We start from the raw sequence: 20,677 nt of genomic DNA on the forward strand, positions 1-20,677 counted from the left end.
CTTTGGCCTGAGCTGAAGGTCTCGCCGCTGGGGATGTGACTTCCCCGCCTCTGCTCCAGGTCGCCACTGCTGTTTGGAGTCGTGATCGTGTGCCAAGTTTCCCAGGTGGTGGTGTCCACATCCGTGAGTGTTGCATTTTTCCGTTCTTTTCGGTAGTCATTTGTTTAATCGTGATGGACAGCAGCTGCATAGCAGCATTTCAACCTCGCGATCACCCACCTGAGCCCCTTTATAACAGACAAATAAGCAGGAGAGGGGTATGATCAGTCTGTAGAGTTCTTCTAAGCCGTGCGCCAAGAGGACCCAAATTAAACCAGAAGAACAGATTTCATTTCCAATTTGTTAAGTCTTTATTAGCCAAATTATCTAATGTTGTGATTTCTTTCTTAGCTTTACAGTTCTCTTTAGTAATATTAAAGATGCTCTAGAGGTCTGCAGGAATATAAGCACACCATTTTCCCCCTAAAACACCACATGCTCCCTCTCAAGACACCAATATTGTATCCAATGGGCTCTTATTCGATTGAACTTCTGGAACCTCTCGAATGAGGGGTTCCTTGGTGGAACTTGATAGCGGTGGTGGCTGTGTCTAGCTCTCCTGCTTTTGTCTGACCCGTAGCATGTAAGATGCCTCCCTCCTTCTTGGCTTCTTTAAAGTGAAGTGAAGAGTCCAGAGGAGAAAAAACAATCCAGAATTCCCTGTGAGTGGTTAGGGTCTCAGTTCCCACATCAAGGCCCAATTTCTTGCCTTTAATTAAGTTATCTAATCTCTTTTTCTAAGAGGGAAATTGACGAGTCAGAATGGGTCCCGGATGGTGTCAGACTATCCTGTGGGAAGGTGTCTGTCTACCAAGGCAACAACCCCGTGTCCAGTTTGCAGGTCGTCGTAACCGGTAGACTAGTGATACAGACCTAATTGTGTTACAAACCTAGTCATTGGTGGCCACCCAGGCATCTGATTTTGGTCAAAATACCTCTCTGGGGTTGTCAAATAGTTTTTTTTAATGATTTGGGGCCACTTATGAAGAGTAGTCTGGCTCCAGGTGATGAAATTTAGTGTCAACACCATTACTTATTCAGATTTAAAGTGAAAGAAATAGCATTTTACCCATAAAATTGGATAGTGAGACAGCTTCCGGATCCTCACCACCTGTTCACTTGTGCTCTTCCAGGCTCTGTATCTGTGAAAGTTTGGGTACCAGAGCTAGTTCCTGCAGAAGGTCCCAAGTATTTGTTTTGCTGGAGACGGGAGTCTTTTTTTTCTAGATATGTGATAGATTTTAGATCCCTGGCTCTCTGTCTTTGTGTTGTTTCCCATCAAAAAAGTCACCTAATGAAACGATTTAGTTCAATTAAGCAGAAAATCACCTGATTTCGTTACAGGGAAGTGGAGCCAAGCGAAGCTGGGTGGCTCCTCCCAAAGGAACATGTATGTAGTCCCAACGGTCAATTCAGCTGTATGCTTCAACTAGCTCCTGAGTAAACTGTCTCTTCCAGAGGACCTGGTCTTTGGGTTTTAGGATGTTCTGGATTCAGGAGGCCTCTGAGGAAAGACTGCTGCACCTGACAATGATGAGCCTGGGTGTATTGCATGGGCCTCATGCAGTGCTTGGTCATGTCTGCTTGCTCGTGCTGTGCGGGGTCTAGCATGCGTCGTAGTATTCCTAGATGCCTGGGCCTGTTCCTCACTCCTGAGGCAAGAGCTGATAAACCCCAGGGGAGTCAGTAAAGCCAATGGGAATATCTTAGACCCTAGAGCTTTGAGTCTCTGAGGGCTTTGCTAAACTGAGTTTCAGAATTCCGCTTATTCTTTCGACTCTTCTTGGAAATTGGGCACAATATGGATGACACACTTTCCGAGTAAGTGGTAGGGCTTTACAAAGCTCTTTAATTAAAGTCAGAGGAAAATCAGTGCCCCTGTCATGAGAGAGAAAGAGAGAGAGAGAGAGAGAGATTTGAATTCCTCAGGTTGGGGGCCTGGAATCAGGTAATCTTTTTCCTACTGCAGAACCAGAGCTTTCTGGCAAGAAAAACTTCAGTCGATCCTGAGAATAAACAATGACCAGGGTGCATTTAAAACCCATAGCAGGTGCGCTTGTAGGAAATCCGTCCGAAGATGTTCAAAGAGGACCTGAATCTGGGGCTTTTGCCCACGTTCAGCCTATACAGTTTTAGCAGGGTTATACAGGTAACATGAAACATGCATCAGAGACACCACCAGCAATTTTAGGGGTTTCCCTACTGTGATGGTTAATTCTATGTGTCAGGTTCACCAGGCTGAGGGATGCCCAGAGCGCTGGTAAAACGTTATTTCTGGGTGTGTCTGTGAGGGTGTCTCTGGAAGACAGTAGCGTTTGGATCAGCAGACTGAATAAAGCTGACGGCCTCACCAGTTTGGGTCAAATCACCTGAGGGCTGGAATAGAACAGAGAGGCTGAGGAAGGTGAATTCTTTCTCCTCTTCCCTTAGATATCAGAGTTCCTGGCTTGGGGCCTTCAGACTCAGACTGAATTATATTACTGGCTGTCCTGTTTCTCCAGCTTGTGGATAGCAGATCCTGGGACTTGCTGGCCTTCATAAGCATGTAATCCAATTTCTATAATAAATCTCCTCTTATATTTATATCTGTGTATGTTCTGTTGGTTCTGTTTCTCTGGAGAACCCTGACTAATGTACACACCCATGTTGCTTCAGTACAGCGGCCAATTTGTCCTTACTGTGGTGAGTAATTGCATGGAAACTTTACATCATGCCATGCTGAGAGTGCCAGAGATGATCCTTAGGAGATTTGCATCCAGATGTCTCCTCTCTGACTCTGGATGTAATTGCTGGCATTCTGTAATAGCCTCCTTGAACCTCTCCAAGGATCTGGTCTTTTGGGATTTCACCGATGCTAACGTCTTAGCACGGGATGCCTATCTCGCATAGTGATCGGCCAGAGCGTTTTGTTTAGCGTTGCATTATCCTTTTTGGGGATGAGTTCCGACCTTTATAACAACCAGCACCTTAGAAAGTATTAGGTCGCTTAAAAGTTCTTTAATCTGCTAACTGATCTTAATTGGATTTCCTTCTGAGATCAAGAATACTTATTGTATCCAAAGCACTCTAAAATCATGGACTACCCCAAAAGCGTATCTCCTGTCAGTTAGTATATCAGTTCTCTTCTCTCTGAGTAACCCACATGTGCTGGTGAGTGCACTAAGTTCTGCCATCCAGGCGAATTTTGCCTCTTGCAAGGGGTCATGTTCTGGAGGTGGAGTGAGACTTGTGTGTCTCTCTCCTGATACTTTTCTATGTAAGTCTGATGATTTAGACTTCAACAAAGAAGTTTAAGCCTAGATTTTCTGCTAAACCAACTTGAGTATAGATCATCCATGCACAGAGGTTAAATAGTCATGAGTTTCCCTTTCTCCATGTAATAGAAGAAGAGTAGCAGCGTTTAAAATATTATAACAATGAATGGACATGTGTGAAAGAGAAAATAATAGGATTTCATAGGGGTAAGCCCGCTTGCTAAGAAATGTGTATTTCCAGTGAGCAGCAAAGATTGTACAGCGTGAGATGCCATCAGGTTTAAAGGAGACGCTGAACCACGTCTGCGGAAGCCTCCAGTAGGTTAGCTGCTGTGTCCGTCGCCCTGCCCAGGTCGGCGGGTTTTGCTGCTAGTCAAGAGGAAGATTGTAGTAAGCCATGGGCCTCTAGTGGTTCCCGTGAAATGGAGCCAGAGCATTAACAGCGTGTCCAGATCACTCTTGTACAAACAGGCAGAAAGATTTATGATAATTAGGAAAACCCAGAGTGAGACACGGTTGAAAAGCTCAACTTTGCTGTTGTAGCACAAAACCAGCCTTGGACCATCTGTAGATGAATGAATGAAGCTATGTACCGGTAACACTTTATTAACAAAACAGGTGACTGGATATGGACCTTTTCTTGTATCGAAGAGTTTAGTCCTTTAATATTTATTGTGGTCACTGAGATGTTTGGAGTTCTTTCCGCCATCTTATTTTGTGCTTTGTAAGTGTCCTGCTTTTTAGGTACATATTTTTCCCTTTCCTTTTGGATTAATGCAGATTTGAACTTTTTTTTTCAACTCCATCTTTCTCTCCCGTTGAAAATGATGCTTTCTATTTTAATTTTTTGCAGTTCTAAAAATTCTAACAAGCGTATTTAACCTAACAAATTCAAATTTTAATCACTATTTTTGTCCATCTCCCAAATCATATGCTATTATGTTTTATTTTAGTTGTCTATACTTAACCCCACAATTTAGGTATTATTACTGTTGTTGCTGCCTTATGCAGTCAGTATTAGTTTAGGTTCTCCTATATATTTTTCCATTTATTTTGCTTGCCATTGGTTTTTGCGTCATGGGCCATCTTTTTGGGCCCATTTTACTTCCTTCTGGAGTAGGTCTTCTGAATTTTGGAAGCCAATTATGAGACTAATTTATTTAAGGTAGTCTGTCTTTTTTCCTCTGGCCGCATTTAAGATCTGCCTTTTGTTGTTCTGTAGTGTCTAGGTGTGAATCTCTTTATTTAAGTTTCTTAGGATCCATTAGGGTTCTTGAATGTGAGAATTTGTGCCTTTGACTAGTCTTGGAAAATTTTCAGCTATTATGTCTTTGAATATTACTTCATCCCTATATTATCTATTAGCACCTTCTGATGGTCTTTTTAGAGTATCTTAAACATTTTCCCTCTTTCCTCAGTATCTATTGAATTCCCTGTTTTAATTTCCATCTCTTTTTTACTCTTTCCTTCATTCTGAATAATTTCTTCAGAACTATCTTCAATAGAAATTCTTTCTTCAACCACATCTAATCTTGTTTCCTCTCTTTATTGAGAACCTACAATGTAAATTCAATTATATACTTAAAATTTCTGGACACTCATGAAATCTGCCTGTTCATACTTTAAATGCTGTCTTTTTATATTTCAGAATGTTCCTTGTAATTATTTCCGGTCATCGGAGTCTGTGGTTTGTGTTCTGTCGAGGGTCCGTTGTGTATGCTGATTGGTTTCCTCCTGTGTCTAAGGATTTTTTATCTTAAGCTCCTATTTACTTTATCTGTAAATTCTTGGGGGCCTGGCCTTAAGGTCTCTTCCTCTAGGATTTGAGTTTTTTCTGCCAGTCACTTGAGTGTTTTACACTACATTCTCACCTTGGAGTTTTTCACACCCAAGGGTAGTACAGATTTTGTCTGTGTGCAGGGCCCTTCTTCCAGAGCTGGGGGAAAATAGGCAATTTCTCTGCTATTTCTCTCACTGTTCCTCTTCTCTCTGAGGGAGTTGTTGGCGGGCCTTGTCTCATCTGACCTGTCAGCCTAGGTCCCAGGCTTTTTCTCCATTGCCCTGCTTGTATAAAGACCAGAGAGCCAGAAATCCAGCCTCCAGTGGTCAGCGGCAGCACTTGCACTTAGCCGTCTCACTGGATTCAAGTTTCTGCTTCATTTCTGGCCTGGACATTTTTAGGCTTTAATTGCCCAGCGATGACTTTAAAGAGACTTAAAAAAACCCCATTTTATCCAGAACTTTTAGGCATCGGTCTGGAGTTTTTCTCAAGTTACTCCCTCCACTAGATGGTCTCAAACAGAAGTGCTCTCCTGTTCTTTTTGGTATTGTGGGTTTATGCTTTTATAAAAAAAGTCTCTTTAGTAGGGTTTTGAGAAAATCAAAGATTAACAAAACCTTTTCGTTGTGGGAGATCGTGTAACTGTTACATTGGGCCTTCTTTATACTGAAGCATAGGGTGACAATGTCACAGAACTGAGTTTAAATGTACAGCTGCATCCTGAAATTGTGTCATGCTTTCATCTCTCCCTTTTGTCGTCACACATTTTTAATAAATCAGTTGGGTTTGACAGATGAAGGTGTGTGTCTCAGGGTACGTTCCTGTGTCATTTCTCTTGGTTAAGCTGTTATAACTGACTATTATACTGTTCTATTCATTTTAGTGAAACTTTAAAATGATATACAGGAGATGTCACCAAGTGATAAATGTTGAGACTTTTACTTCCGGATATGCTTTCCGTACTGTTAGCTCCTTATTAAATTCATAAAGGCTGGAGAATGACATTCTCATGGGGCAGAAGAGAAATGGCAGAGAAAATACCTGAGAGTTATTGTCTTCAGCTCTTATTTAGATAAAAATCTATGTTTTGTAGCAGAAGACAAAATAGTTAATTAACTTGGTAAAGATCAAATTTCTTTTACCTTGAAAAAGGCGTGTTTATAATTAGTTTGATGCCTAAAGGAGGACTGTCTCAGCAACAGACTCCAGTCAGTGTGGTAGACTCACCTGTGTGGATGGAAAGGAGTGGGGGGCGGGGGGGGGGGGGATCTGCACTCGGGGTCTGGGCTTCACAGGGTGTGGGATCCCCTGAAATCATGTACAGTTCTGCATATGTATTTATATTCACGTGTTTTCCTGGGGCCAACCCTCCTTGGCCCTCACATCCCCTTTGCCAGGTACATTTGTGCAGTGCACAAACTGTCTAACTGTATGTGGTAGTTAGATTTCCTAAAAGCCTGCATTCCGTAGTTTGAGAAACTGAAAAAGATAAATGAAAGCAACATGATTTGACATACTGAGGAAAACTTGTCTTATGGTGCTGGGATTTAGAAACTTAAAGGTTCTCCTCATCAGGCATGTTAAATATGGAGGTGATAAGAGTGAACTCTCTGACTTGAACTTTTTTTCTTTTAGTGAGGAAGATTGGCCCTGAGCTGGCATCTGTTGCCAATCTTCCTCTTTTTGCTTGAGGAAGACTGGCCCTGAGCTAACACCTGTGCCAGTCTTCCTCTATTTTGTATGTGGGACACTGCCACAGCATGGCTAGTGAGTGGAGCAGGTCCATGCCCAGGATCTGAACCTGTGAACCCTGGGCCACTGAAGCAGAGCAAGTGGAATTTTAACCACTCAGCCACAGGGCTGGACCTGAGATGGTGCATTTTTTTGCAAGAGTACCACAGAAGTCATGTTCTGCCTTCTCAGTGCCCCATTTCAGGGTGCATGATGCCATTATGTCTTATTTCAGGTGATGTTCACTTCGGTCACTTGATTAAGATGTTGTATGCGAGGTTTCCGCACTGTAAGGTGAGTATTTTCCCTTTGTAATTAGTAAGCATCTTGTAAGGAGATACTCTGAGACTCCGCAAATATCCTGTTTCTTGTATTTCTTTGCCTACTGATTTACCATCCATTGATGTGTCGACACAAATAATTCATAGTCAATCTATAGATCAGAATTGGGGTGAGTTTATTACGAGCCAGGTCTCCTTTATCCAACCACTCCCCGTGGATGGCCGTGAGCATCTAGGCAGCTTCTAATAGTTTGCAATTACAGACAATGCTGCAATGAATAACATTGTGCATATTCATTCTGTATTCTTGGAGATTTATCTTCAGAGTAGATTCCTGAAAGTGAGATTGCTGAGGCAAAAGTTTAACGCATATAAGTTTTTAAGTATTGTCAAGTTCCTTCCTGAAGGGTTGTACCCATCTTCGTCCCCCCAGCAGTGTGTGGGGGTGTTTCCCGCAGCCTTGCTAGCAGAATGCTCGCGCTCTCTAGTCTGCCAGTCTGATAGGTAAGAAATGGTGTCTCAGTGTCGTTTTAATTTACATTTCTCTAACTACATTTTGAAAAATATATTTAAGGGCCATTTAATATTTTGGAGGTGAATTGTTTCTTCTTCGCCCCCTTTTACGGGGTTTGTGGCCCTTTCTCCTGTGGTTCCCCAGAGCTCCTTACCTGTTGGTGTGTCTGCTGCGCATACTGTCCCAGTTTACCGGTTGTCTTTGCCTTTGTTTATGGGGTTTTGCTGTGCGTCCTGTTTGTTTTATGTGGGCAGATGATCGGTCTTTTCTTTTGTTGCCTCTGTACTTTAACTCGTCGTGTCTACACTGAGATTGAAGAGGAATTTACTCTTATTTTCCTCTAGTTCTTGTATAGTTTTGTTTTTGCACTTAGCTATCTGATACATGGATTTATTCCTTTGTGTGACATGAAATGCAGATCTAATTTTACGTTTTTTTCCAAGTGGCTGCCCAGTTGTCCTGGCACCACTTAAGAAAAGTCCATCTTTGCCCCAGGGAGTTGAGACGTCACTTTTATCAGGTACTAAATCGCATGAAGTCACCTTTAAAAATCCATCTTTGCTCTCGTTGTGCTTGGTCATGGTGTGGTTGGTCTCATGCTGTCTGTTCATTGCCTGAGGGCCCAGATTCGTGCTTGTTCTTCTGAAAGAATAACTACCGCACCAATAATCTTGAAAGCCAGAGGAACTCACCTTCTGGCCATGTATGTATGAAACACTGTCACCTGAACTGAACCCACAGCTCTGAGACGCTGCCCCTCGGGAAGACGCTGCGGTGTCTGTCTGCTCTGGACGAAGCTTCCTCCGTGAGTCTCGGGCTGCTCTGGAAGCACTGTGTGGAAAGCTTGAGCATCGGCCTCCTGAGCACCGGCTCTGACAAGGGTCCTTGTTGGTTCCTTGAATGTTTCCTGAGTTCAGCCGCTGGATCCAGGTTGGCGTTCTGTGATGCTGTGATTACTGCCAGAGCAGAGTCATCAGAATTATGAGGCAGGTTAACTTTCGTGGGCACCTACGCCCCGAGTACAGAGTTGCCAGGTGACAATGAGATCCCATTAAAATCTGGAATCTGGGAACTATGTCCAGATGCTGTCCTTCCAGAAAGACTTCACACTGATGTGAGGAGGAGCCGTCCTGCAGAGTCCTCCCGTCTTCGCAGCAAACGGGGAGCTGTCTGGAGGAGTAGAACATGGGGCTGATGCAACACGGGCCTTTTTGATGGGTCTGCGGGTCTGGCTTTGCTTACAGAGACCGCATTCTGGGGCTTCAGGTTTCAGAGCACGTGGAAAGTGACAGAAAGCCAGAAGAGTTTTAATTTCTTGTCTTCATTTTTCCCTTTTATTTTAATACTGACTCATTTTAAAGTGGAGGAGAAACATGTAGTGAAAAATGAAGCTGTGGCTTCTCTTACAGTGACTTTTTCTTTTACAGACATGTTATTCATGCGCCTTACCTCCAGGGGGAGCAAGAGGGTTATGGTTAAGTAGCAAGAATTCGTGAAGACGCATTCTCCGCTCCGCTCCCCTGCCTCCCGTCCCCTCCTCTTCCCTCCCCTCCCCTCCCCTCCCCTCCTCTCTCTTTCACCCTTCCTATATAAACAGTAGATTTTGAAGAATCACATGCTCTTCACCATTTTCCATTTCCCTGGTTTCTTGAGGTGACATCCGCATAGGTCTCCAGAAGCCCTCAGAGGCTCCTCTGTCTTCTGGTCGTCAGCCTGCCTTCCCTTCTGGTGCAGGAGGTGCCCGCTCTTTCAGAAGCTGACTCTGAAGGAGCCCAGAGGGACGTCTGTTTCAGCAGGTGGGGCTGTTTCTCTGTAAATACCATTAGCCCCTTCACCCCATGGCTCCACTCTGCCCTTCCTGCATTAAGTTAGCGAGGACTACACATTCTTTTTTCCTATTCTATCCTGCAACAAAAACGTTAGAGTGTATGGCCAGAAACGAAACCGTAGGTCCTTTTGAAGAGAGCCCCCAGTCCAGGTGGCTTCTGGGCTGGTCCTTTGTTGATGGAATAGTCAGAGTTATTCTGGAGCCCAGTTTCTTGTTGGTCTCCCACTGGCACAGGGAGTTTCTCCACGATGACAGATCCCAAATAAATATTTGCTACTTTCTCTGGGATAAAAGCCTGTACAAAAATGATGCCCTAATTCTAGCACATACATTTTTTCTCTCCTCTGTGGCTAATGCTCAAATAGGGATGGGTTTGTGGTGCCTGAGTTGTACACTGCATCTGAGAGCTTGGCTCGAGGTGGGTGGGGTCAGTCAGGACTTTTGCTCTGTCCTGAGTGGGTGGCCTGCAGGAGCCCCAGGCCTGGTGCAGTCTGTGCACACGCTGAGCACCATCTGTATGCTACTGGCTCCCCGATTTTTGTCATCATCTCAGACCTCCCTTCTGAGTGGCCTGTTGGATGTTATCACTTGATGTCTGATTGGAATTTCAAATCAACCAGGTGCAAAACAGAATCCTGGGCGTTGCCCACCCAAACCTGTTTCTTCCCATCTTCCCATTCCAGTAAAATGGACCATCTGTCTGTTAGTCACTAAGAAGTCATTCTTGGGTCCCCATTTTCTTCACCCCCTACCTTCTAATCCGTCAGCCAGTTCCACGAGTTCTACTTCTGAAATGTTTCCTCCACCTGCCTACATTCCCTCTCCCCCTGCTCTCTACTGCACCTCTCCGGACAGCAGGCTTCCCTTCTCTCCCACCTGACCATTAAGGCAGGTTCCTTCCTAACAGGTGGAATGATGGCAGTGGTTTGGAAAGATTTAATGTGCTTTTCTCCTTTTCCCCGAAGGTACCTGCTCAGAGAGGGGATAAAAGAATGCGAACCGAAAGAAAGAGTTAAGGTTTGGCTTCTGATGTTCAAAAATCCGTTTCTACAGAAAGACAGTAGGCTTGAAAGGTAGTCTTTGTAGGGAAAGAAAGGGTCTTATAAATTTGTTTTTTGGGTTTTTTTTGAGGGAGATTAGCCCTGAGCTAACGTCTGTTCCCGTCTTCCTCTATTTAGTATGTGGGATGCTGCCTCAGCATGGCTTGATGAGCGGTGCATAGGTCCGCGCCCAGGATCCAGACCGGCAAACCTGGGGCTGCTGAAACAGAGCACGTGAACTTGACCACTTGGCATGGGGCCTGCCCCTATACATGTTTTTAGTTCTCTTTTATGTAGCAAGGATCAGGACTGCAAGATTAGATGATAAATTTCTGCCCTAACGTATGAAATATACTCTTAACCACTGATGCTCAGTGGTGAGGCTGGAGTTGAGAAGACGGGGCTGTGGTCACGAAGCCTGCACTTCTGCCCAGATAGACTTTCGGAGGAGGGAGACAGGAAGCAGACAGAGGAGGAGGTGGTGAGTCAGGGCCCCTGGTCTTCCCTCAGGGCTGCAACCAGAGACAGGTCTTAAATACCTGGAGGGACACGGAGCAGAGGGCCCCTTCCTGGCTTCCCATCTGGGGACATCTCCTGGAGGCTCTGGGAGGGGCCTCTTGGCCAACCTGGAGGGTAACCATGTGAAAATGAATTCAGAGAGGTGGTCAGGGGGCGTGAGGGTCTGTTTGTATCCCCAAGCCTTCCTCTGTTCTCCGAAGCCCGAGCCAGGAGTGGGAGCCTGTGAGGTGGCAGGGGCTTGAGTGAGTGCCTCCTGGCTGCAGCTGGCTTCCTGCCTGCACCCTTACTGGTCCCGCAGCCCTGCCCCACGCAGCAGGCAGAGCAGAGCAGGCCTGAGCCGTGTGAGGCTCTGGCATGTCTCCATCGGGACCTCCCAAAGGCTTCCCACAAGCCAGGACGAAGCATCAGAACCTCACCATGGTGAACGAGGCCCATGACCTGGGCCTCTTCGTGCTGCCCCGTGCTGTACTTTGTCGTCTGAGCCCCAGCACGTAGCCCTTTTCTTCCCTGGACGAGCTCTGCTCTGCCCCGTCTCAGGCCTTGCACCTGATGGGTGCACCTGTGGTAGTGGTGGTGATGAGAATGATGTGATGAGGAAGGTGATGGTGGTGGTGGTGGTGATGATGATGGCAGTAGTGGTGGTGACAAGAATGATGATAGTGATGATGAAGGTGGTGGGGATGATGGTGATGGTGCTGTTTTAAAGAACGTTGAGCTCCAGGGAGAACTAAAGGAAATGGAAAATAAAACCCAACCTTTCTACAGTGCTTTCACCTATGTTTTCTCATTTCACCTTCCTAACAATCCTATGAAATGTGTATTATTACCATTCCCGTTTTAGAGGAGGAACTTGAAACCAAAGTGATTTCTCAACCATTGGCAAGCAAAGCAGGTGGTAAGCATTTAGTCCACTCTTTACGTGGAAGTATTTTTATGTGAAAATATTTTTGTGGCATATATTAGGCATTAAACAGATTTGAAAAACATAGCCAATTTCTTAAGATTAAAATAAAATCCTTCATGCCGCGTTATTGTTAAGTGTATTAGAAAGAATGAGTTGATCTATATTAACTTGGAGAGAGTCCTAATTTGTTGTTGTTCTTGTTGCCTTAGGAGGGAGACGAAGATGCAGATAAATGGATGCAGTAGGTTCCATTCTCATTAAACGAATGTTGAACATATTGGCCTCTGGCTTCCAGTTTCTTCTGGCTGTGCTGCTCAGTTTCAGAGATCGGCAGGTGGAAGGAGAGAGAGGTTGGGGTTACCCCCCACACCGGTCCCTTCCCTCCTCGCTTAGCCCTCGATCAGGCAGGTGACCCCAGCTCCCGTGGCAGCCCCTCTCCCTCGGCTGTGACCCTGACAACTTTCAGGTACCGCCGTTTCCTCCCCGCTTGCTGTGGGCCTGGGTGATACCTGCCTCCCCTATCCTGTTGGAGGTGGTTTAGCAATCCCTTAACCTGCCCTGGCCTTTGGGACCCTTATGAAGCTGATGTGGCTCAGCTCCTAACCCTCTGTGCCCTGCTTTGTGGTGCCAGGCTGGGACTCTGCAAATTGCACCCTCAGTTCTGGCCACACGAGGTGTGACAGGGAGCCCACAGGCTAAGGAGGAGGGCCCTGGGCCCCCTTTCTGGCTCCTCCTGCCCCATCCCCCTGCAGCAGCCTCCAGTGTTTCTCTGGGCTCCCAGGCCCGTCCTCGCGTGCCCGCGGCACCAGCCAGGTGGCACCCTGATTCTTGGCTCTGACACCCAAGCTCTTCCCTGGTTCCCCCCGGGACCCTTGCTGCTGGTTCACGGTAGTTTTCTGGGTTACCTCAGTGCCTCTCACACATTGAGATCAACAACCTTTTTTCTTTTTATTATGGTAAAAAACATATAACAGCGAATCTACCATCTTAACTACTGTTGAGGGTGGTCCCGTTGTGTTAAGTGTGATCACACTGTTACGCAACATCCCCAGAGCTGCATCCTGCAGAGCTGCAACTCGTCCCCATAAACACTGCCCCTCCCAGCTCCCGGCACCCGCCGCTCTGCTTTCTGTCCCTAGCAATTCAACTACTTCAGGTTCTTCATGTAAAAATCTACTCTTTTAAACTAACTCTTTTTATTGAAATAACTGGCATAGTTTTCTGTTTTCCTGAATGTACTCTGATGAATATCACTCTGTAAATAGTCCCTCTTTTAAACAATTTCCAACTAGCCTCCTTGAATGTGCCCTCTGATTCCTACTGGGATCTCAACCGATCCGCCATCTTGGGGGATCATGAGCATCAAGTTGCAATCATAATGGAGGTGAAGCCCTTTTAAACCAAAAGCACTGTGGATTATTACTATTATTATTACGGTAGTGGCAGAATTCCAAAGGAGGATGGGTCTGAGCGTCCCCTGCGAGCTCCCCTGAATCACAGGGACCCACAGAAGAGGGACGACTAATAGGAAAATGGCCCAAGGTCAGAGTCCCACAGACCCTCGTGGCTCTAGACCTGAGGGTTGGAAAGAAAAGCCAGGATGGGCCCTCTGTCCCCTTTCCTGGGAGAGGAGTGGGGAATATGACAGAAGCCCTGTATTCATGGTCACCAGTTGATACGGGAAGAAGGTGGAGGGTCTGTGTCCTGAAGTGATATGGAGACTCTGGGTCCAGTCAGGACAGGGCTCCGATCCCAGATGTCAGTCCCCGGCGATTCGTGACACTTCAACATCCTGACTTAAAATGAAAAATCTGGTTGCTTTTCCCGAGAAGTAAGTGACTGGAAAACCCCCAACCACCAGCCGACTCACAATTGCCAGAAACTCGTGCAGCTGCAGCCCCGGCTGGAGGTCTCCCTGCCAGGTGGGTCCCAAACTCCTGAGGAGGGGCCTCCTTTTTGGGGGGGTCACATGGTAAAATGAGGCCCTGGCACGTCTCGCCTGGGGGCTGGAAAGGGTAGGGGTGGGCAGGAAGTACTGTGGCAAGTCCAGTGAGGAGGCCCGTGGCTTCCTTGAACGCTGCCCTGGCTGGCTGCACATCCCGGGGAGCACGCGACAGGAAAGAAGGCCTCAGAACACGACGTCTGAGGGAGAGATTGGGGCAAGTCTGTAGCAGCTGTTAGCTAAGACAGCCTGAGCCCCTGGGCGGGCCGTGGTCTCTGGACTTGGGCAGGACTAACCAGGAGGAAAAGCTTGTCCCCAGGAGCTTTGTGGCTGGACGTCATGGGACACATGCGAGCAACTCCTCCGACGTCCAGGAGCTCTACAAAGCCCAGGAGGTGGTTTGCAGGATTGTGTGTGTGCATGGGATCTGGAACGATTTTCTGGAGCCTATAAATGTCACCTGATTCGTAGGAGGGTCAGTGCCCCTCCCTGCGACTTCCCTCAGCCCTGATGGAGAACAGCTCTAGATTATGAGTCACTGGGGCAAGACCTCGGCTTTCACCCTCGAGTCTCCAGCAGCTTCCTGCCTGGTGGTGCTTCCCGCAGAGTCTTGCAGTGAGTATTTACTGAAGTGGACATATCTGAGCAGACTTCAGCTTCTAGGAATCCATAATAAGTCCTTTCCATCCTGAAGGTGGGCTTGTGATGAGAGACCCTTTCCAGGATCTCAATAACAGTTTCTTCCATCTGTGGGGTGGCTCCTCCCACGGGGGCCCTGACATCAGAGAGCTGGGGAGGCTGAATGTGCTACTGGTGTCCCCACCAACACTCCATGCTTTCTTTTTCCAGTTTTATCATCTGGAAAATCATACTCTTCCTGTCTTTACTACTCAATGAAGTTATTATGGGGAATCATGATGAAAACAGGAAGGAGTTTTATCACAGACTCAGTGTCTTGGTACCAGCAGTGAGAGGTGAACTAGGAGTTGGTCACTTGCTTTACTTCCAGGTTATTAGAGGGGAAAAAAGAGACAAACTGAGGGAGGAAAAAGATGTAGCGAGATCCCGCTGTTAAGGTCATAGTAAAGTAACATGACGTAGCGTCAGTGAGCACGGAAGAAAGATAGCTTTTAGTCCCTCACTTTAAGACAGAGTAACGGAAATGAGTCAGAACATTACAGGCAATGAAGAGACTATCAATTTTTTTACCATTATCCTCTTCATAGTCAAAATTATTTTCCTCTTCATTTTAGTTCTGACTGCTGGTCTGCTAGGGATGTTAAGATGGGGGGAAGGGGTAGGGAGTGGGGACCATATTTCATTGGTTCTAGAATGCACATTTTCCACCTCCCAACGTCTCTGGGGATCAGTTGATGGTCTCCACTAGGCTCGGTGGAGATGCAGTTATTAATATTGCCGAAACTTGGTCATAGCTCCTCATACTGTCGTCACTGCAACTCAACTAAGTGCGTTGTTGTTACTGTAGGTGTTGAGTTGAATTGCTATTGAAAAGGTCCTCAAAAAGATTACACTATGACTTGGCGTTAAAATGAAAAATTATCATGTGTGCAGAAAGGCGCAGACACAGAGCAGCGGACTTCAATCTGATGCTGGTGAGGCGGATCTGCTTGGTTGGAGGGGTGAACACAATCACATGGTTTTTGCAAAGCAACAACCAGTGTTTTCTGGAACATAAGAGAGGAAGAGCCAGCCCTCAGGTGGAAGAAACTGTTACTGAGATCCATGGTGGGGTCCATCACAAGCCAGCCAAGCGACAGGAGAAACTGCCGACACATCTGGGAGGGACGGAGGAGATGTCAAGGCGGTGGGAGGCTTGCGGCTGTGGAGGACTGTGGTCAGGCGTTGGGCGTAGTCTGGTGGGCAGCATTTGGTCTCAGTGGTCCGTAAGAAAAGGTGTATCTTAGAATCAGTGGAAGACGGTACAAATGCAGCCTTGCGTCATCCAGGGAGCCACTGCCTTTTACGGGAAAAGGAAGATGGAGCCAAGGCCTTCTTTGCTAGTGGGCTTGCTCTTCTGAGATGCAGCACAGAGCTGGCGGATAGCTCACGCCACCCTGAGGGAGTATCCTGTAAGCTCCTGACACTGCTTACCCAGAGGACTGACTCGCAAGAGAGGGACAAGCTTCAAGAGCATGGGGGGAGAACGTGTCCTCCTCAAGACCAGGGGAACTTGAGATGGACAAAGGATGGAGAACAAAGTGTAGCTCTTTATTTAAAGAAAATGTTTACAGTTTTGAGGTGCTCTGCATAAAATAGCAAAAAATAAACCTAAATTCTTAAAACATCTAGCGGTTTCATTGACTACAACAAATATAAAGCTAATTTATTTATTTAAGGTATTTAAAGTAAATTCAACTCGTAAATATTTAATTGTCTGGAAGATTATACCTCTAAATTTACCAAGCATGATTATTTTATGAGTGGATTAAATTCTATATAATCAATTATTAATATCCCTAAAGTAACAAAATTAATTTAGATTAATAAAAGCATCAGAAAATTAAATATTGCATGTATCTACATTTCTGCCAAATTTCTATTAACAAACAGAACATCAATAAAAACCACGCCTACAACTTGTTCCCTATCCATGCTGACCCGTCCCCACCTTGACTTTCCTCACACGTGGCTCGAAAACCCTTGACATTTCAGGTTCTTAATTCTCCATCATGTTTGTGGTAGTTCCTGTCTGGGGCTCACGGGCAGAGGCCATGGGAGGGCTCCAGGGAGGCTGTGTGCCCCTGAAACTATATGAAAAATCTGGAGTATTATGTGCTTCTTGGTGTGTCGGGAGAGGGATTCTGGTTGTCATCGATTTCTCAAAAGTGTCCCTTTTTTAAAGAACAAGAATCCATGAACTTTGGTCAGCGCTTTGGACCGGCTGTGCCCTGGCGCTGGCCCCAGGCAGTGGGCACTGGCAGGGGGGATTTTGCTGTGGCGCGAGGCTGGGCTGGACCCAGCGTCGATGAGGGGGCCGCTCATGAGAGACAAGACACCTGGGAAATGGGCTTAGTGATTCTGTCATGGTTTTGGGCTTTGGCTGCCCAATGTCCCTGCCCTTCCTCAAAATAAACAAAGACAAGCCACTGCATTCCTGTGCCCTCCGGGTCTAATCTGGCACTTTGAACTGTGTTTTTAAGTGACAAAAACCAGGTCCTGATCCTTTAGCTTTCCCCTCCCTCTGGCAGGTCAGAGTGTCCTGACAGGGACACGGATAAGCATGGGAGGGCTGAGGGGCTGCCATCCAGGCCTGTCACTGGTGGTGACTTTCCCGCTCAGTTTGAAAGTATGAAAGGGCCGGATTGGATGGGCACGTAGTTCCCTGGGATCCCTCTTCCTCCCAGGCCTGCCCGGCTTAGATGGATGCTCAGCCTCTGAGAGACCCAAGCTAAGATGAGACTCACGGGTGAAGAATGTCTTGGACTTGAGCAAGCATTAGAATTTGTTGGAGAGCTTGTTGAGAACACAGATTTCTTGGATCAGCCCCAGAGATTCTGATTCAGTAGGTTTGGGGTGGAGTCCTGGAATCACTGTGATTGCCTGTTTACTTTTTTAAGCAACGTCTCCAAGTGATTTTGAGAAAAGGGCCATAAAAGAGTTTTGTTCTTCCAAATGTTGAGAGCTTGGATGAAGAGAAGGTTGTCCAGCCCTCGAACATTCTGTCCCCCAGAGTCAGTTGTCTTGGATCGGGGTGCCCGCCCTCTGATCTTCAGAGAACGGCTGGCGGGGGAGCCCGGGCCTGCTTCTGCTTCTCACAGATATGGGTGGGCTCCTGATGCGGCGATGTCCTCAGCCTTCTGCTCAGCCTTGCCACCTCCAGCGTTTCAGCATTTCCCCAGCTGAGGGAACGCTCCCCAGGAGGGCACTGAGTATGGGATGAAACCTCTTCCTAAACCCATATCCACGAACTGCCTGTCAGGGCTGCACGTTTCCGAGCCCTCATCCCTCCAAGGCTGTGCATCGAAGCTCCGAAGAAGAGGCTGTCCCGAGCCTTCTACCTGGGAGGAGGCAGAGTGCAACGAGGAAACGCACTGATCTGGGAGTACTAAGTCATGCAGTCATTCATTCATCCCTTCATTCTCTAACAAGCGCTTGATTGCTTACGCGCGCTAAGCTCTGCGTTAGGGGCTGCGGCTCAAGGGTGAACGAGACGCAGTCCATGGCTTCACGGAGCTCTTACTGTGGCAGATGAAAGACGCTGAAAAATGGCTCTGAAGTGTCTACGTGGGAGAGAACAGGGGCTTCCGTCTGGTTTTAAGAGAGAAAGGGAGAGGCGTAGAGATTTATCTCGAGGTGAGTCTGCATTGCAGAGCGACTGGTCTCTCACAGCCTCTGTTTATTTGGGGTAGATGGTGAGGAAAAGCTGGTGGAGATTTCAAGGGGCCGAAGACATCACCTCCCCCAACTCCGAGCCACCCCTTGGTGCCCACACCAGAGAGTAAACAAATCATTATCTAATTCATTTAATCCATCAACCAATTGATTAGTTAGTGACAGTTCCAAGTGCTAAGAAGTACACAGCCTCGTGGGAGCTCGTAAAAAGGATACTTAGTCTGGGGCAGGGCATGAGGGAAAGGCTTCTTAAACAGATAGCTTTTAACCTGAGGCCCGAAGGAAGAGGTGAGAATGGGCATGGAAGAGTCACGTGGCCGAAGCCGAGGAGCCGGGAGGGGGCGGGGCGCGTGAGGATGGAGAAGCAGGATGAGATCCTACGGGGCTGTGGAGTTTGTCCTTTCTACTCGCTGATGTGTGATCTTGACTCACTTTCCTAATTTCTCGTCTGTGAAATGGGGGACACAACAACCTGACAAGGCTGCAGCCAGGATCAATAGCTGCTTTGTAACAAGTAGCTTTACAAAAACAGAATGGTTATGCCTGTCAGTGTCTGATAACTCACGTCACTCGCTTTCCAGTGGTAAACTGGTTCGGCAGGAGTCCCGAGGGGCCTCCCTGGCTCCAGAAGCCACTCCGTGTAGGGCAGGAGGCCAGTCTGCTGGGTTTCACCCGCCCCCACCTGAGGGGCGTCCTCCTCGGAAGCTCCCCCGGCTCACCAGAGGCGGCGTTTCCTCCAAGGGACAGTCGAGCTTCTGGAAGGTTTTCTTGTTCCCGGGACTGCCGTCAATTTCATTTCTGTTGTGATTACTCTGACTTAATGAATTCTCGCCCATTGATTTTTGTTGATTTTTTTAAAAGTAAGTTTGGAAACAGCAACCTGTGGTTAGACAAACATGAATTTTTTATAACTCGGTGAATCCGTATTAATGGAACCTGTGGACGTGATGAATCAACATGACGTGTGCTGGTGGCACCTCTGAACAGGAGTTGTGCCTGGCGCTTACTTAAATTTTGTGTATCAAGTACCGCGTGGTCCACAAGTGATCAGTGGAGATTCTTGGATGAAATCCAGATCTGTCTGCTCTTCACTCCCTCCTCGCTTCATTTTCTCCCTTTTTAAAAGTCGGGTAAACACACGCAGGCAGAATTTCTAGATTGAACCTAATTGTCTGCTCTGAAGGTCTTATTGTCAACTTCACAAGAGTTTGCATAGCTCGTCTCTTCCGTGCACAACTGCAAATTCCCATTAGCACCTCTCCTTCTTGCATCCATCTGTGGTTATGAACATTTAGTCAGGAAGGAGCGAAGGAGGCACAGGAAACATCTCTGGGCCAAGCGTCGGGGGCCCTGAGCACTCATGTCGCCTCAGCCGTTTGCTCACTGTGTGACATTACAAGGGACGATTTGACTGCAAGTAACAGAGAGCTCGACAAGTGACATCTCACATGAAGAGGCTGAGTGATTGGTTTTTCACACAAGAAGGCTAAAGTAGGAAGTCACGGCTCGACTCCAGGACGAGGTTCCCTGTGTCTCTCCTCCCACAACCCTTAGCATGTGGCCCTTTGATCCTCATCTTGTGGCCTTCCTGTCACATGATGCCCATGCCAGCTCCAGACTGCATGGCTCCTCGGCCAGGAAGAACAGAGAGGGAGGAGGCATCCATGTCTGGCTCACATTCCCAGGAACTCGGCCTTCCAGGGAACCCTCCCAGCAGATGCCGCTGGTCAGACTGTCGTGCAGCTGCTCGTAGCTGCCACGGAGACTGGGAAATATTTAGCTGCTTCGCCCATGCAGTGGGAGGTGGCAGGGGATGCGGGGGTCAGAAACACCTGTAGGATTAGTGGAGGGCCAACCTCTGCCCCAGTGTCTGCGGACAATTTACGTCGTTTTGGACATCAGTTCCTCAGCTGTAAAATGAGGGGTTCAGCCAGAATCTAGATGGTCTCTGGGGTTCCTTCCAGTTCAAAAGCAGGGACTCTCTGACTTTCACGTGTGTACAAGTCACATGGAGGTCTGGCTAATTCGGATCCCAACGGCCGGGGCTGTGGAGCCTGAGTCTGCGTTTCCAACAGTGCCCAGGGAAGGCGATGCTGCAGGGCCACACCGGGACGCGCAGGCTCTGAGGGCCTGAGCCCTCGGACCTCTCCCCGCTTTCCTCAGTGGACAAGCCAGCTGAAGGCCAGGACCACACAGACCCTTAAGTTGCCTAGAATGGCTCTGAATTCACAGAAACGTTCCTTCCGCCAGCAAGGTGCCCATCCCACTGTTTTTCAGCATTTCTCGATGGAGCGGTGAGAGCGGAGCCTCAGGCCTGAGGATCGTGCCAGCAGTCAGGAGCGAGGAGGGAAGGGCTGAGCTGCCTTCTTAAGGTCGTCCGCTGGTGGGTGACCGGCTCGGAGTCCAACCCAGGCCTCTGCTTCCGAGGGCCATGCTTTTTCCATTTTGCCTGCTGACTCCTGCAGAGGCCCACACGTGAGAGACCACAGGAG

At 47.4% G+C, this 20,677-nt stretch overlaps 1 long non-coding RNA gene across 3 annotated transcripts; it reads left to right on the forward strand.

Annotated features, from left to right (window-relative positions):
- LOC123283142 (uncharacterized) lies at nucleotides 1-12,170 on the forward strand. 3 transcript variants are annotated; one of them, XR_011501603.1, is made up of 8 exons: nucleotides 1-123; nucleotides 7,040-7,098; nucleotides 7,519-7,589; nucleotides 9,253-9,395; nucleotides 10,393-10,500; nucleotides 10,606-10,948; nucleotides 11,828-11,881; nucleotides 12,100-12,170. It is a non-coding gene; the product is annotated as an uncharacterized lncRNA (long non-coding RNA). The 3 variants fall into 3 exon arrangements; XR_011501604.1 differs by lacking the exon at nucleotides 7,519-7,589; XR_011501602.1 differs by lacking the exons at nucleotides 7,519-7,589; nucleotides 11,828-11,881; nucleotides 12,100-12,170 and having other exon boundaries at nucleotides 10,606-11,749.
- Nucleotides 12,171-20,677: the final 8,507 nt, after the last annotated feature.

The sequence above is a fragment of the Equus asinus genome, chromosome 2, assembly GCF_041296235.1.
Source record: "Equus asinus isolate D_3611 breed Donkey chromosome 2, EquAss-T2T_v2, whole genome shotgun sequence".
NCBI lineage: Eukaryota > Metazoa > Chordata > Mammalia > Perissodactyla > Equidae > Equus > Equus asinus.